This window comes from Mastomys coucha, unplaced genomic scaffold (genome assembly GCF_008632895.1).
Source record: "Mastomys coucha isolate ucsf_1 unplaced genomic scaffold, UCSF_Mcou_1 pScaffold9, whole genome shotgun sequence".
NCBI lineage: Eukaryota > Metazoa > Chordata > Mammalia > Rodentia > Muridae > Mastomys > Mastomys coucha.
The window spans coordinates 19,977,031-19,990,482 of NW_022196915.1; the positions used below are offsets into that span (position 1 = coordinate 19,977,031).

General features: G+C 51.0%; 1 protein-coding gene across 6 annotated transcripts in view; it reads left to right on the plus strand.

Moving 5' to 3' along the window:
- Arhgap22 (Rho GTPase activating protein 22) overlaps positions 1–13,452 on the plus strand; it is a 153,005-nt gene that overhangs the window by 126,672 nt on the left and 12,881 nt on the right. The window lies entirely within an intron of this gene.

The window sequence follows — 13,452 nt, forward strand, 5'->3', positions numbered from 1 at the left end:
AGGGTGCAGGTGGATCACACGCTGCCCCGTGCTCATACCCATTGTATCGGTCTTCCCCCTTCTCTTTTCCTAGGCCTCCCTGACACACGGAAACCCAACCCTGACTGCCATGCCCACTTCCCATCCTTGATTTGCTGTTTACTTAATGTTTATTCAAAACGTTCAGTGATTGTATCAGATACCTGGTCTATGTCAGGCATGTAGGAATTCAGTGATGAACAAAGCAGGTGTTGCCTCTGACCCCAACGACTTGCTGTGTGCCGTAGGCATCTATAGACAGGACACACACATCTGAAGGTGCTTAAGGGTGAGATCTGCAGGGGAGCAAAAGGACTGGGGATGTGAAGAGGAAGACAGTGGGAGGGCCTGGGTGAGAGAGGTGGCTGCACAGTGGAGCATGACAGGCCACATTTAGACTTCATCGTGAATGCAATGGAGCCCCAGGTATAATTGTAAGCAGGAGATAGACGAGACTTGACTTAGATTGATCTTGTTGGTTTTTTTTTTCAAGACAGAGCTTCTCTGTGTAGCCTTGGCTGTCCTGGAACTCACCCTGTAGACCAGACTGGCCTCGAACTCAGAAATCTGCCTGCCTCTGCCTCCCGAGTGCTGGGATTAAAGGCGTGTGTGCACCACCACCATTCTGCTTGACTTAGATTGAAAGTCTTTTAGTCATCATGTAAGGAGTGGCCCTAGCAGGCGGGGACAGGATGGGGGAAAGAAACAGTGATGAGGACATGGCTGGGGTAGCCAGCTGCAGAAGCTTCTGGACTTTGCCCTGGCCTAGTCCTGAAGGAAAGAAGGGAGTGCTGACTGCAGACACTTGACTGACTTTCTAGGTTGGTGTCTATCTGCAGTCATCCTCAGAGTGTTCTTGATAGTGTCACTATGCTGGGGTAAGAGGGAGGAAGGCCCGAGTCCCTGATGACCATGGAGGTCCAGAGCCTTCCAGCAGGGTAGTTGTAGCCATGGTGTGAACATCCTCTCTCCCTATAGCATATGTCAGGCAGGAACAGACCCTTACCTTTGGGAGCTCCAAGCCCATATCTGGATCTGACAAGTCTTATACTCTCTGCCTCTTACCTCTCCTGCTCTCCTCTTTCATTGCTGGCTATCTCCTGCTTGATCTACTTCGCCAAGCTGCTAACCCCTGTAGAAGAGCACATGTGATGTTAGAAGTTAAGATTGTTCTCTGGAGCCTCATTGAGGCAATCTCATGATGGCAGCTGGCTTGACCCACAGACCATTTAATAGCCTGGGAAGACCAGAACCACCCAAAGGCAGCTTCTGCAGCCACAAAGGACCTCCTTTTGTGCGAGGACATTGAAAGCGAAGCCAAGGAACAGAGCAGAGTCCACGGGAGACACTGCACATTTGGTCTGCGGTTCATAAGAGGTTGTGAACATCAGAGGGAACTTACAGAGAGGAAAAAGAAATAATCTGTACTGCACAGACCAAAGGACATGCATTCTGTAAGAGTCAGTCGAGAGGCTGGAAAGAGGAGAGTGAATTAGGGAGCAGGTGTCTGTGATATTGGAACCTACCATGCGGTTCCCAGCTCAGCTAGGCAGAGATGAGCCACTTGGAAATGAGCATGGCTCGAATGGGCACTTTGCAAAGAAGCAATCCTCATAGCCTGTGAGCATGGTGAGTGGCCTTTTAGCTCACTGGTCACCAAAGACACGTCGAATTCCCCACATGTTACACCCACATGTCACCTAAATCTCACGTGTATCAGAGAGGAGGTTGCTTGGCGGTATCTGGCAGAGTTACTCCTGCGGCACCCAGGAACCAGCATTTTCCGTGGGAGGCAGGCCCCATGCAGACATATGTGCACAGTGCTTGCAGGGGAGATACGTGCAGCAGGGTTTCACAGCCCCGAGTTTATGGCATTCTCAGACTAGCTCAAGCACCTAGCTACATTACAAGTAAATAGCTAACTCATTCTTACAGTGCGACACTAGTGAGACGGCAGAATCCACTGCAGCCCCACCTAACAGCTTATATAAGACTATAAAAGTGTGGAACTGAAGGAGCCAATCAACATGTAGCATGCCGTGATCCCTTCATAAGGAGTTGAGTGATATAACAACGGGGAATGGTAACATTTATGGATGGTTAGGGAGCAAAGATACAAAGAAAAATGGAAAGGGATGCCTCAAAAGGATAAGAAGGAAAGAAGAGAGAAGGGTTAATCTCCAGTTCCCAAGTAAAAAAACCACACAGCAGTGGTGTCAACAGCGGTGCCCGCACTCCTAATTTCAACTAATTTCAACATGGGGGGAAGCAGAGACAGGAGGATTTCCTCAGGCTCAATGGCCAGCCCACTTAGTGTAAAAAAGGGCAAACTTTGGTACCCCAGTGAGAGTATGTCTCAAAAATAAGGTAGATGACATTCCTGAGGAACACATGTGAAACTGACCTCTAGCCTACACATGTGCCTCCACCCACCAGGGAAGAAGGTTCAGTTAGTAAAGTCTTTGTCATGCAAACGTGAGGTCCAGGGTTTGATCCTCAACACCCATATCTAAGTGAGACATGGTAGTTTACATCTTTAGTCCCAGCACTGCTGTGAACATGGGTATACAAGTTACTTTTTACTGAGACCAAAATACTTGACAGAAACAAGGGAGAAAGGTTCATTTCGGGTTTTGGTCCTCAAAGCTTCAGTCCATCTTGGAGGGAAGACATGGTGGGATTGATGGCTGTGTGCCACAGGCTCCTCATCTAAGCAGGAGAAACAGTGTGGAAACCAGAGGGTTGGCTGGAAGAACCTTTGGAAGCCCTCCCATACTGGCCAGTCAAGCCCCACCCTCCAAAACAGCACAACAGCCAAGGAGTGAGCACTCAAAACATGAGCCAGTGGGTGACATTCCAGATTCCAGCCTTAGCAATGTTTCATGAATAGCCCTTCAAACACTTGCTGTCAGTCTCCTGAGTCCACACCCAGAAGTGAAACTGTTAGGCTCCTGGTTAAGTTTTTGAGGAAACACCATGCCCTTCACCACAGTGGCTGTGCCAAGCAACCCCATGGGTAATGATGTATGTAAGAGTTCATATTTCTTCCCACCCTAATTGTCACCCAACAGCTGGGGACTTTTCCTCTGCTTGAATAGAAACTGTGGGTAAGCAAGGAAGTCCTTCAAATGCTGGTGCCTGGGTGTCTTTGTTTCCCTCCATGTCTGACAGCAGCTAGCACTGGCAATAAGCATGCAGAAGCAAAGACAAGTGATATCATCCTGTTATAGACCCTGTGCTGGCCTAAGGTATTGGAAAGTTAGCCCTGCAAGGGTTAGTGTCCCCACGTAGACCTACGTAGAAGCATTCTTGGCTCTCTGAACTCTGCGGTGACAGCAGTCTGTAGGCTCTCCCTCCGGCTCTTGACAGCATGTTATCAGCTCTCTGCTCTGTGGTCACCTGTGTCACCTCCTCTTCTTCTTGTGCTCAGACCACACTGAACTCTTTTGCTGTGCCTTCAGTTGTCAGTGTGGCCGCCTGCCAGAATGACTGGGATACCTTTGTAAGAACAGCGGTCAGCACTGGGGGATCATAGAACTGGGTACCCACAGGGATTAGAGCTAATCAGGTACAAGTGCCCCCTTACACCAGGGTGTGATCAGCACAGGCCCAGCATCCTGCATCAGTATGGTGTGTAGGAACATGCTACTGTAGGTCAAGCTGCGGGTGAGAGGGAGCAGCTGAGCCTTTACAGCGGAACAGAGTAGCAGAGGGAGGAGTTGTCTTCCAGCCAACTCCCAGCCCTAGCAGCCTGCTTACATGCTCCAAGGAGTCTTTAGAACATTCCTTTGGTCTATTACGTCCCAGCCTCTAGCACCAACCACAAGCATTGAGCCTTATGTTTTGGACCAATCATGGCCTGGGTGCTAGTCATAGTGTTCTCTTCCCTGGTGTGGAGGTGGGGAGTGCACCCCCTCTGGCCAAGGTAGACATGGTTCCTGAAAATTCCTGGTTGCAACATCGACTTTCACACTGTCTCAAACAGCTCTAGGTGGGGCTAGGCCTTCAGGGGCCAGGAGAATCAGCTATAGTTTGTGGCTTAGTTGGCTCAAAGCATTCATGGAGTGTTCATGACAGCCAACAGCTGGCGCTGGCATGAGGGTAGTTGCTCTGGCACGTGACCTACAGTCCTCTTGATCAAGGCGGCAAGGACGATGACACAAGAGCCCAGCAGCTGCCAGGTACTCAGATTCCCGATTCCTGATGTTTGCTTATTTGCAGAGAAATGGACACCAGAAGAAATGCTTAAGTCTAAGCCAAAGAACTTAGCATTTATGCCAACAGTGACTATAGCAATGCTTACACCTGCTAGGTGCCCAGGGAGAGGCGGGTCCCCCTTGCCTCTTAGAAGTTTTTGTTTCTGTTTTGATAATAGCCACCGCAGTTGTAGTAGTGGGTGTGAAGTGGTGTCTTGTTGTTTAAACAAAGTGTTGCAAGAAGGCCACAGCCAACCAGGGAGTCAGGAGGTGGGTGCACATCTCCTGCTCATGCTCCCCACCCCCCACACCCCGCAGGATGTGGGCTTCTACTTGGGGAGATGGAGAGACAAGCACTGGAGGGTTCTAAGACAGGGATAGTGATGATCAACCTTCAGTGTTGAGGGGACCTCTGACTGTTCCCTAGGCAGGCATGAGGGGAGGACCACAACCTGTTTGACTATCTGTGCAAGAATGCAGCTCTACCCTCGGTCTGGCTGGTGAACTGAGCAGGCTGCCACTGTCCAGAAGCTAGGAGTGATGAGATCTCCAGGATCTGAGTGTAAGGAGGAGGTGGGGTGTGAACATTGATCCAGGAGTCCGGTTGAGCTACCTACAAGGACAGAGGTTAGTGGCAGTGAAAGCGGAGGCAGCGTGGAGCAGGCTAAGGGATTGTGAGAGTTTGGCTCTGTCTACATACCCTTAGGTCTGAGCTATCGGTGAGTTTGTATAGGCAGCTAAGGTAAAAGTCAGAGGGCTGGAGACCATTTCTCCCCAGCACCATTTGCTCCACATCTCAGCCTCAATGGGAGACTCAAGAAGACAGTCTTATTTCCAGTTCCAGTGAATGTCAAACTGGCAAGCCAGTGAGCCTGAGCTTCTGACACTTGGACCCTTGAACCTGGTCCTGATGCTGTCTGCCCATTCTAGTGAGACAGGAAGGTGAGGGAGGAAAGTTAGAATGTCAGGTGGAGACTCCCCCACAGGAGGAAACCCGGTCAGTCTGATATAAGGCAGATCAGGCATCTGCAGGGTTTAGGGACTGGTTCACAGTGTCCTTGGGTCTCCTTGCTGGCACTCCTGAAGGCCTCTCCCCTAAAAGAGCTCCAGGAGGCTGTGATCTGGGGTCCTCAAATCAGGAGAGACAGGTGGCAGCCACTGCTCCAGGCTCAGCAGAGCCAGGGCATTGGGGCTGTCTGCCAGGGGAGCCAAGGCCACACAGTAACTGCTTTATCTGGGAGCTCCTCACCACACACAGCCTGCTCAGCAATCTCTCTCTCTCTGTCTCTCTCTCTGTGTGTCTTTGTCTCTATCTCTGTCTCTGTCTCTGTCTCTCTCTCTCTCTCTCTCTCTCTCTGCTTCCCACCATCCTGTCTTTCATCCCTTTGTTGTGTAACCTTATCAACCTGCCTCCCCTCACTGGGCTACATGGAATTCAGCACTTCTACACAGAGTTCAGAGATGCCCATCCGAGCCTAATAGTCCACCTGCTACCAGGATGCTTACGGAAGAGAGTCATCCTGGTGATCTGAGCTTTCCAGCCCTGCTCACAAGAGTGATCCTAACCCAACAGACTAGAGCTCAGTGAAGCAGGGCTGATGAGAACTAATGAGCAGGAGGCGGCTGCAAACCTCCACTCACCTGGGGCTTTCCTAGGCTGTGAGGTCTAACTCAGATAGGGAAACTGGGACTTAGGAGAAAACAAGTGGGCACCTACCTACCCACCCAAGGATGAGTAAGTGGATAACCTCACCCTTCCCACCTTCATAGTAACATGAGGAGGGAAACTGAACACTTTGGATTAGACACACGCTTGGATGGACGGCTTTAGCCCTACACTTAGCTTCAGGGTCTGGACTAAGAGTTTCAGTGTCCCATAGCTAAAAATTAATGCGAGTATGGGCTTCCCCCAAGGACCCAGGGAAGGAGAATATGCCCTTAGCCTTGACACTTCCTGGGCTGACATACCTCATCTCCTCTTCCTCTTATGGTTCAAGCATCCTGGGTCCCTTGGTAGTCTGTGACCGCCTGTATAACCTTAGCATGCTTATACCAACTAAGCTTCTCTAGCTGTATAAGGTGAGGCAGTCACAGGTTCCAGGACGAGACATGGACATCAAAATACCCCACTTAAAATAAAGACAGCCTGCCTCTATTTACCAGTTTGATATTTTGATATTATGGATTTTTGTACTAAGGTTTGTCTTTTGTTTTGGTTTTGTTGTATTGAGATGGGGTCTCTCTACATAGCCCTGGCTGTCCTGGAACTTAGTAAGTAGATTAGGCTGGTCTGGAACTCACCCACCTCTGCCTCCCAAGTGCTGGAATTAAAGGCATGTAAATGTGCCACTACACCTGGTTCAAGGTGTGTTCTTAAAAATATTGCAGTAGGGTGTGTATCTCGGTTCTTGGAGCAGTCCTAAACTTCCCCCTTTAAGCCAAGTGAGAGACTATTAAATGTGAGCAAATAAAGAGACTGCCCCCTGCACACCTAGCTTGAAGAGAGGCCCCATTCCCCCAGGCTCAAGGCTTTCTTTCTTTTCTCCAAGTCTCCATCTCTTCCAGCCTCACTTCTTCTGCCGTCAGGTGCAGACTGACCCTGTGTACCACTCGGAAACATACCATTGTGGACTCTTCTTCGGAAGGAACCCTGAGATGTTAGGCTTCATAGACAGACACTTGAGGAATGATCATGTGTCACTTCCCAGCTAGGAGACTTCAGACAAATTGTATAACTGCTCTTGAGCCTCCACAGCCTCTTTGAAAAAAAAAATGTTGTTAATTACCTTTTAGAGCTGTTCAAGGAGATGAGATCAAATCCAAACCACTGCCACTAACCCTAGGGATACCAGTTCCAAGGTCAGAGACCTGGAAGGCCCTGAGTGCGGAGCCCTCCACGCCACTGTTGCTTTAGGTGGAGCATCAATGCCTTGTCCGCAGGTTGACTCAGACCCAGTTGGCCAATCCTCTCTGGCCTCCCTTGCACCACCTAGAACTCGTGCCTCGTCGGGGCTTTGGCCTGCGTGGGTGTTCCTGAAGAGGGTCCCCAGCTAGAAGGAAGTGCTCGCGTGCAGAGCTGCTGTGAACTCAGGGCTCCTGATATCGTGGCCCCGAGAAAGGGGTGCGGACCGGGAGCTTCCAGCGCCGGGAGCTGCCTGGCAGGAGGCATCCCAGGCACTCGATCCTCCCGCCCTCGCCCCAGGTCCAGCCCTGGGCGGCTCAGGCCGGGCGGGCGGCGGGCAAGACGCTACCTGTGCGCGTGCCGGGCATTCCTGCCGCCGCCGCGCCGCCGCGCCGCCGCGCTCGGGCGCGCCATGGGCCTGATGCCGGCCGCGCGGGCTTTCTCGAGCTGCCGCGCTTGTCCCCGGCCACCCTGCCGCCTGCCCGCCTGCTGCGCGCCCGCCGCCCCAGGTAGGGGCTCGACGGGGTGCGGGACCCGGGGTCGCGGGGCGCTCGAGGGCCCTGCGGGAGGGTGGCTGCATCGCGGGAGCCGGGGATCCGAGATGGTTCCTTAAGGGGCTGGAGAGCCACGTACGTGCTGTTTATGTCGGTGGGAAGAGGAACAGCCGATCCCGGATCGATCCCTTCTCCTGTCAGGGGTCCGACCTTTGTGAAGAGACTAGGAACTAGGAATTTGCTAAGGATCCTCCTCATACATACCCTTCCACTCTGAGACCTAGCAGGAAGTGGGTCCCAGGCTCTGACTCCAAATCCAGTTGGAAACCTCTGGAAGTCTCCATCCAGAGGAGGGAATCAGTATGTCCTGGGCCTGGCTAGCATTGGGCAACCCCATCCTCTATGGCCTTAACCTGTGGTGGATTTCCAGGCCATTCTGGGGGCAAGTTAGAAGGGTTTCTCAATTCCTTCCCCAGCTGAGGCTATCAGTAGGCAGGGCCTGAAAGAGGGGCAGTGGGTAGTCCTGTCAAAGGCGAAGTGTGTGTTCAAAGTGGGTGTATAGTGGGTTGCAGATGGGAATAAACCAAAGAGCAAGGAAAAGCTGTAGCCGAGAGGGAGAGCGGAGACTGTAGATTTATCCAGAATTTGCAAACCTCTGGAGAATTGTTTTCTCATGCCGCCTTCCTCCTGGCTGTGGCCCCCTCTCCACTGGGGAGAGCCAGAGGCAGACAGACAGTGGCCAGGCTGATCTGCTGCCTCTGCTCTGGGACCAGATCCAGGAGGGAATCTCAGCAGCCTCCCATTCTTGCTGTGGCAGAATCAATCCCCACTTCCTCCAGGGCTTCCCTTGAGGGTCAGGAGAAATCCACTAGGTGCCCTGTGTTAACATTCATCCGTGGACATAGCTCCAGGACCTGGCAGGAAGGTTTCAGGGCCGCTTCCAGGGTCTTCTGGAATGATCTCTGAGCAATGGCAGGATCTGTGGCTTCCACTCCTGCCTGGATCTCTGAGAAGTGCTTACTGGAGGCGTATAGGCTAGGCTAGAGGGAGCAGCTGCCAAGGCAGAACCTCAGGTTCATCCCGAGGAAAGGCACCTCTGCCAGCTTCCTCTCAGTTGGCAGAGCAGGCACTTGGGTGACGAGCGTAGGCCAGGCCCTCAAGAAACCACATACTGGCTGGGTTGCCAGCTACATGACAAGCCTACCAGAACTGGTTCTTGGCACATTTCCTCTCTTGAGACTTGCCAGGAGGGCTTTGGGAGTTCACAGAGACTACAGGGGCGGGGGCGGGGGATGTGGCAAAGACAGCAATGGGCAGAACCTCTGGAAATGGAGGCTGCCTGAGGATTGAACGTGGCTTGTCTACAGCAGGGGCAGCTGGCACGGAAGACTCAGAAGGCTGAGCTGGAATGAGGTCTGGGTTTTTCCTTTCCTAAGTTCAGTCAAGGAGGGGATGCCCTGGGAGTGTAAGTCCATCTTGGGTCTCAGGGCAGTCTGTGAAGACAGATCTCACTCTGAAGATGGAGAGCTTGTAGTCCATTGTTTCAGCCAAATGTGTGGCCAGAGCCTGTTCTCTGTGGTCCTATTACTGGCCTGCTTGTGCCCCCACCTCATGGAGTCTGGGGTCAGTGCACATGTGACCCTTTGTCTCCTCTCCTCGATCTCATCCACGGACACCAAGTGTCCTCCATCAGAGCTACTCCACTGATCCCCACTCCCCACAATTCCTTACCTCATATTTAATGTGTTTACTCTGTCGCCACCTTCTCAAAACCTCTTCTGTTCTCAAGTGCCAGGACTTTGTGGCTTTCCCTCTGCTGGATTGCTGCCCGATTTGGGGGCACTGAATGTTCAGAAGGCTTCACTGGGAAGCAGGGGTTGAGAGGGGCTGAAGAAGACCAGACCTGTCAAGACTGGGTGCTGTGTGAACCGGTGGGCTTGTCTAGGTGCCTTTTGTGCCTACGGGCTTGTGGGGGCCAGCAGGGCAGAGCTTGCCTCCCAGCCTGATTCGTACAGTGAAGACCTCAGCTGGGGACATGCTCTCAGCCTGAGAGCAGCTCTGAGGTTTTGCAGCATGGTAGCCCCCACATACTCACAGTTTTAATTTTTCCAGGTTTCTAGTGCCCAGTGACCACCTGCTGCCTGAAAATACTAAGTGGAAAATTCCGGAAACAAACAGCTGCTAATTTTTAGATTGTGGATTGTGGTGAAATCTTGAACCCTTCCACTCTACCTACCCTGTCTGGGGTGTGAATCATCGTTTTGGGGTGTCTGTTCTGTGTATGTCACCCACCTGTCAGATCGGTTGTCATGGTACGACAGTGCTGGTGTTCACATAACCTTTTATTTTATTCAACAATGACCTCCAACCACAAGAGTAGCACAGGCAATTGGAGAAGTTGCTTCCTTTATGTGAAAATGTTCAAGTACAAAAAGTGGCAGGATATGAGGAGTAGGGACATTCATCATAACTGTCATTCCAACACATCGTTCTGGAATTGTTCTGTTTTGCCAACTACTTAGTTTGGATCCAAAAGAAACTGGGACAAATGGCCCTCTGTGGTGCCTAGTAGAGTACCAGCAGACAGACTGCCCTCCAGGCTCCTGAGGTATCACAAATGCTCCTGAACACAGTCTGCACTGGCATCCTGGTTCTTCTCAGCCCTCTCCCTACCCTAAACTTCTCCAGCTCATGGCTTCCCTCCCACAGCTTTTCAGTCCTTACAATCTGCTTTCTGTTATGCCCTGTCTTTCGTCTTCCTCTCTTGCCTGTCTTTCTTGGTCTCCTTTGCTCACACTCTTTTTTTCTTCTTACTCTCTTGCTCTCTCCCTCCTTCCCCCTCCTCTCATGGCCCTGCCCAATCTGCTGGCCATGTTCAGTCTGCTGCTCTCTCTTCCTGCTCTGAACTCCTCCAGATGCCTCTGGCCCTACTCTCCCTCATACACACAGTAAAAATCTTCCCCTCACTCACACCTTGGGACAGTCCTGTGCTTGGTTTATACATCTGGGGCAGAAACCCTCGGTCTACACACTTAGATCATGGTCTACTTAGGGGATGGTGTTGTCTGCAGTTTCACTGAGGATCTAGGTTAGCCTCCCCTGGGGATAGGGGATCTTCTCTTCTTAGAACAGGGCCAGGCAGAAGCACACAGTAAGAGACAGATGGCAGAGATCCTGCGCATAGAGGGAACAAGAAGGAAGCTTTGTGAGTCTTGTATCTTCCTGACGGTGGCCTTCAGTTACTGGAAGCTGAGGCCAGGAGCTGAGTGCAGTGACTTGGGACAGGAGAATACTGCATGGTGTTTGTCCTACACGATCACTCCTCCACCTCTGTCCCGAAGAAAGCAATGCTTTCCCAATGCTATGACCCTGCGGTGGAGGTATAGTGGACAGAGAAGGCCCTGCCTCTGTGTGTGTGTGTGTGTGTGTGTGTGTGTGTGTGTGTGTGTGTGTGAAAGCTGACATTGGAGACAGTTGAGAAGTGAGTCTCACTGAATGGAAGGTCTCTGTGAGTGGATGGGAGGAGGCAGGGGTCATGCCAAGCTAGTCCGTGCCCCACTGGGGGGACACTTTGTTCATGGGCACTTCCTCTGTATGTTCTCTGCCTGCTCATTTGAAGTAATGGTGTACCCAGTTTCAACAGATACGGCTTCCCATGGCTTCTTTCTGTGAGCCAGGTCCCCTCCCCCACTTATCCAGACTCTGGTGTCATTTGGGGAAGTCTTTACTCATAGACTTAAAGCAGAAGAGGCAAATAACTGCCCCAAAGCCTGAAGCAGCCTAGGTGGGATAGGGAGCAGTAAGAAATACTGCGGACTGCAGAGGATTGGCAGCGGATTTCTGTCAAAGACAACAGCTACTATGGAGTGCTCTGCCACTCTCGCCTTGTGGGAACCTAGGCCTGTCACTACTGTGGGCGTGGATTATCTCAAGAGAAACTCAAGAGCTGGGGTGTAGTTCAGTTCTAGAAAGTTTGCCTAGCACGTGCGCCTCAAAACAAAGAGAGACAAATGGAGGAAAAAAGCAAATTTTAAAACGGTTTCCAACATGACAGGAGGTAAACTTGTGCATTGTTGCCCTGCGTGTGGGTGACTGAGTTCTGAGTGAGAGAATCATAGCTGAACCTCTTTGCCCTGAGCCCAGCCAGCTCTAGCCCCAAAGGCTAGGACACTATTAGAGGTGACTCAAGGCCTCCTGAGTCAGCCCTGCTTTGAGCTGCCTGAGTAGCCAGCTTGTCCCTGGGCTCCAGGCTCAGTGCCTTACCCCTGCGTGATGGGACTAGCCTGCCAAGTCCCAGGAGAGGCAGGTTTCCCTCTTGTCCAGTATTGCTTCCTCTGCCATGACCCGGATGTCCATGGGTCCTGCTGCTGCTGGTTCCTTTGCCTCCATTCCAACATGGACAATGACGGCAGAAAAGCTGGGATGTTTGCTGTTCCCAGAGCCAAGCTGAATGGACTGGACTAGGTCCCTATGCACACATGCACACACAAGCTGACATGCTCATATGACTATATGCACACACAAAAGCCCAAAGTGTGTGTGCATATGGCCCATGCAAGCACATACACCTTTTCTTAAGGCACTGATAGTATCCATTTGATGGCCCTGAGGCTTCCCTGGTCTATAGGCTTAATTTCCAGATCATGCATTCTAAGGAATAGCATTTGCAATGCCATTCTCTTTAGTACTTTGTAGTGCTTGGAATGGAACCCAGGGCCTTACATGTGCTGGTCAAAGACTTTACCCCTGAGCCACACTCAGCTGGGGGATTGATGTGTCTTATTTTTAGGCAGCCTGGAGCAGGGAGTGAAGTAGGCAGCCAGAGAGGTGGTTGGACATCTCACTTGGCTGCCTCATGACCCAGTTCCCACAAAAATATGACCCTTAACACAGCAGACCTCTAGCACGGTGCCCCTGTCATGCCTCGAGACATCCTTCAGGGATGTTTGCACATCCTGCACAATGAGGATGTGAATATCACTACACATTCTAGAGACCAGACCTCCTAGAGCGGTGGCTGGGTCTCAACCTGTAGGTCTCGGGGGAGGGGGAGGCTTTGAGCGACCCATTCACAGGGGTCACATATCAGACATCCTGCACATCAGATATTTATATAATGCTTTATGATTGTAGCAAAATTACAGTTATAAAGTAGCAACGAAAATAATTTTGTGATTAGGGGGTCACCACACCATGAGGAACTGACTGTATTAAAGGGTTGCAGCGTTAGGAAAGTAGAGAACCATGGTCCTGTGGCTTACGGCAGTGAGAATTTCTCCAGCTGCTGACCCACTGGGCAGAGAGCTTTACAGATCTTGGCACCTGTGCTCATTGCCTGGACTATTAGGAAACTCCTAGTCTTGTCACGTATCAGATTATCAGTGTTCTTAGCTGGGAGTTCCTCTGCCTTCTCTCCTTCCACTCTGGTCCTGATGAGATGATTGGATTCTTTTCTTTCTGATGTTTTGTTTTTGTTTTTGTTTTTGTTTTTGTTTTCTCTAATGTTTTCAAAGTATGGCATATTGGAAAATGTACAAATCATCCAGGCACTGTTCAGTGGTCTTGCTTTATTAAACTGTGTGTGAGTGGGATGGTGTGTCAGGTTCAGATACAGGGATGCTGGAACCCTGAGGCACCTCTGGTCACAGACTCCCTAAGAGCTAAGTCCTGGATTGACATCACACCAGTAGTTTGACTAGTTTATAGCTTCACACGGAAGAAGATACACAGTGTGTACTTGGGGGCTCATTTATTTTGCTCACAATTATGGTTTTTGTTCTCAAGAATTTTCACAGAATCTACCATCTGCTTCATCCTTCTTTTTTTTTTTTTTTTTTTTTTT